General features: G+C 45.4%; 1 pseudogene across 1 annotated transcript; it reads right to left on the bottom strand.

Annotated features, from left to right (window-relative positions):
• Positions 1-923: 923 nt before the first annotated feature.
• On the bottom strand, positions 924-3,030 carry LOC306650623 (growth arrest-specific protein 7-like; annotated as a pseudogene). Its single transcript has one exon. The product of its transcript is annotated as a growth arrest-specific protein 7-like (transcript).
• Between the last annotated feature and the right edge of the window lie 1,251 nt (positions 3,031-4,281).

Below are 4,281 nucleotides of genomic sequence, written 5' to 3'. Positions count from 1 at the left end.
ATTCAAATTGCACATCCTTCAATCAGTGGTATTAGCATACAGAGAAGCCGAAAAAGGTTTAAGGTGGTCACAGGATTTAAAGAGGCACTACAAACTGCAAAGGCAAAGAACCACTGCAGGTGGTCTGATAAGGTATGAAAGAACCCAAGAGGGCAGGGAACTCGCAAGGTGAAAGGATCCAGACAAAGCTTCCAAATGGGCTGTCTTGAAATGGCAGAGAAAACCCAGGGTGAGCTGGAATCTGGGGACAGTTCAACACCATGGTAATCTCCTGGGCAGAGACTGTGACATGTATACCGGGTGGAAGGGTCAGCATTGTTGTGCCATATTCTCAGATGTCCCTTCTTTTATGGGTTCTGGGTGAGATGGTTGCCACATCCATTGGTCTGGTGTTTCCAATAAGCTCACATGACTGGTTTCTTTGGTATGGTCTTGTTAAGCCCATAAATCTATGTGCATCTGATTTAATTCAATAAAGTTTGCAGGTGGTAATTTTTTATTAGCATGAATAAGTTATTTATTAGTCTGTGCCTAATGATGTGCTGTGCAGCTGGCAGTTGTTCTTGGTAAGTTCTGTGTGTCCAACATCCGGTGGTTATTTACTTGCACAGAGAAGTTGCCAGATCATTCTACCTTAGCACTTGTACTCAAAATGGGTAGGGCACAGCCTCAAGGCTGCTGTTTTTGTACACAATGGAGAAAGTCAAGGCAGGGCACAGGCTTCTCTTTAATGCATGCTACAAGAAATTACCAAAGTTCTTCATCAATTGTGATTGGTTCATCAGGTGTTTAACCATGACTACTCAATCTTTCACTATTCAAAGTTGTTTTTCTTGTCCTAAATATAGTTTTTTGGTAAGGCAAACTCATTTTAAAAAAATAAAAATAAAAGTCTTAAACACTAAGTCTTCTTTTTTTTTTTTTTTCCAGCCTCAGTTTGTTCTCAGAGCAACAAGCATGGCATGGGGTTTGTCTTGGAGACAAGGACAGGGTTGCAGGTCTGTCTTCTTGGCCTGGGAATATTTGGAATCCCCCAGGTGGGCCATCCAGATCACCCTTCTGGAATCGCCAGCTCTCTCCTCTCTCCTCAGTGGACAGGAGAGTGGGTGGGAGGGCAGCTTCACCCAGCAGGAGACACCATCTCCTCTCCGCGGGACACCCAGCCCCTCTCCTGGGCAGGACCCCCGGGGCCACACAGGCCTGTCTAGATCTCCATGTCCACAGGGCGAATGTTGCCCATTTTGTGCTCTCTGACCCACAGCTCTCTGTCTTTGGCTGGGTCCACTTTTCGAAGCAGTTGGTCCACAGGCTCAACTGTGCTTTGGTTGAACATGTCCGTCTTGTGCCACAGTTGTGTGTACTGGCACAAATGTTGCCAGATCAACTCCACCCTCTCCACTTCCAGTTGCTCCAGCTCCAAAGTGGTGGTCACCATCTCGTCAAACCACTCGAACTGGGCCTGGTTGTAGAGGTCCACCCAGCGCATGAGGTCATCCCCAGCCTGTGTGGACTTCCTCTGTGCCTTCTTGATGTCCTCCTCTGTCTTCTTGCTCAGCTTGATCTCCAGCTGCTGGGTCTTCATCTCCAGGTCTCTCTGCCGCTCTGTGAGGGCTTTCTGGGCCTTCTCCACTGATGCATAGCGGCTGGCGAGTTGTTTGCGGAGGTCAGCAATATGGTGGTCACACTTTCTCATATCTTTCTTGAAGTTCTCACAAAAGTTCATTAGAGGCTTCTCTACCTTGCTGTGCAGCTTGACGGAGAACTTGAGATGAATTTCTGCTTCATCTGCCAGGCTCTTCTTCACCTGGGCCCATGCTTCTCCCAGGGAGCCTTCCTCCTGCGCAGCCAACAAGTTCTGAGAGAGCTTAGCCAAGTTCTTTGCATGTTCTTCTTCAATCTTTATCCTCTCTCAAACCAATTCAGACATTGCTTTCTGCATTTGTTTGCCCTTCAGTTGCTTTTGGAGCAGCAATTTGAACCCCACCATGGTGCCTTTGCCTTGGGGGTCTTTCTTATCAGCCCAGAAGTAGTCACAGTAGCGCCACTCCATTGGCTTCAACAGCAGCTGTTCAGGCATTGTGTCTGGGTGAGGGAACGTCACACAATTTATCATCTTCTCTGTGTGGTCACCTTTATTTTCAAAATTATATATTTTGTCTTCATTGCCTGAAGTTCTGTCTTCCAAGTGGTCGCCTCTGTTGGTGCTACTTTCCATTGAATTTTTATTTTGGTTTATTGATTCCTTCATTTCAAAGATTTCGTCTAGATTTCTTCTCAGGATCTTTATCTCTTTATTTAAGTTATCTTCCTTCTCCTGAAACATAGCTCTGATTTCACTCTTTATATCCTCCTTAAAGTCATGATGCAGTTTTACTAAGTAAATTCTGAACTCCTTCTCTGACATTTCTTCTACTGGTTTGTCAATGGAGTCGATAATTGGAGCATCCTGGTTTGTTTGGAGTGCTTTATTCCTTTTTTTTTTTTCATTTTGTTTGTATGTCTTCCCATCTAGCCGTGGGGATCTGAGGTAGTACAGTTTTTACCCTGTAGATTTATAGTGTCCCTAAAGGTTTCCAGTACCTCACAAATCTGGGTTTCAGTTTCTGTAGGCTCCGCCATGCTGCAGTCCCAAGATGGCTCCCTAAGAAGGTTTCTAATAGTTCAAGGCCACATCCCTGGGGTGGCCTGCCTGAGAAAACTCAAGGAAGAATTTACTGTTAGTTCTAGCCAACACCTGAGAATAGGTCCCTGATTATCCTTTCTTAGAGCATTGACTACTACAGTTATGAGTCTTCTTCTATTCCTTTGAGATGTATTTGTATGTCCTAAGGCTCAGAGGACCTGAAAGCCATTCCTTTGAAGTGTAATCACCGGAAAGGGTAGCCCCCGACAACCTTCAGCCCCTGATTTCTATGGAGGAATAGAATTCTAACTGCCATAACTGCCAGTTAGTAGATGAAACTGCCTTACAACATTAACAGTGACCAGTTCATTGTACTTTCACACTCCACTGACCTTACTAGGCTTCCACTCAGCTCCTCCCTAATCTTTCATTCTCTATTTCTTTAATTGAATTTACCTCTTTCAAGTGCTGTACCACTGAGCAACACCCCAAGCCTGATTCTCTCTTCAAAGTGTCCATTCGCCTCTATACAAATTAAAGTTGAGTTTAGTTCACAGTAGATCTTTTTCCCCAGAGCAAGAGGATGTCAGGATAGACATCTTGTCCTGTTGGGAGAAATCCTAGTTCTTGGCTGGCAGCGGTGAACGTCTCAAGTGTGTAAGGAAAACTTGCAGGGAGGAGCATTATGCTTCTCCTACCTAGGAAAGTAAACAAGTGCCCCAAATTGACCCAGTGTTACCAAGGGCACCTGTATAGGAGCCTGGTGGTCTGATCCCCCATGGCGCATTGTGATTGGGCAAGAAACCTATAAAATGTATAGCTGTTCCTGCAATAAATGAGTTTGCAGGCTGCTCACCGCAAGCCAACTCCTGGAGCCTGGGTCTTGACTCTGCACCCTTACCCCACGTATGAGGTAGCATGGCACAAGAGAAACTACATTGTCCAAGGAGTATGCAGAGGCCCCACACTGACCCATAGACATTGGCATCTGATTTTAAAGCAGCCTTTAGGTGGTTCTAAGATGCTTAGAAAGGTAGAGGCCACACAGTATCAATTCAATAAGTGTCCTAAGGCAGGTATGGTGGTGCATGCCTGTAGTTGCAGCAATTTAAGAGGCTGAGACAGGAGGACAGCAAGTTTGAGGTGCTGACCTCAGCAATTTAGTGGGACACTGTCTCAAAATAAAAACTAATAAGAGTTGGGGATATAGCTCACTGATAGAGCACCCCTGAGTTCAATCTCCAGTACCAAAAAAAAAAAAAAAGTGTCCTTTCGTAAGAATTCAGAGCCTGTCCTATTGCAGCATGTTGCTGCTCCCTTAGTAGAGCTGCTTGCAAAGGAATGGCAGGAGGGGGTGGCAGGAGGTCATGGGCCCTCTAGTGCCAGTACACATATTCCATGATGAGAAGAATGAGGAATCGAGGATTGGCTGCCCTTGCAGAGTATGACTGTAACTAAGATCTCTTCCTTTGGAGGCTTCTAAGGGTGAATGAAAATTACATGAACTGTCAGGGTTATGCAGCAGTATTGACAGTATTCCTAGTCAGGAGTGGTAGTACACACCTGTAATCCCAGTGACATGGAATGATAAGGCAGGAGGATTACAAATCTGAAGCCAGCCTCAGCAATTCAGCAAAAGCCTCAACAACTCAGTGAGA

The sequence above is a fragment of the Sciurus vulgaris genome (assembly GCF_902686455.1).
Source record: "Sciurus vulgaris genome assembly, chromosome: X".
NCBI lineage: Eukaryota > Metazoa > Chordata > Mammalia > Rodentia > Sciuridae > Sciurus > Sciurus vulgaris.
This window is presented reverse-complemented; position numbering and strand designations above follow the sequence as displayed.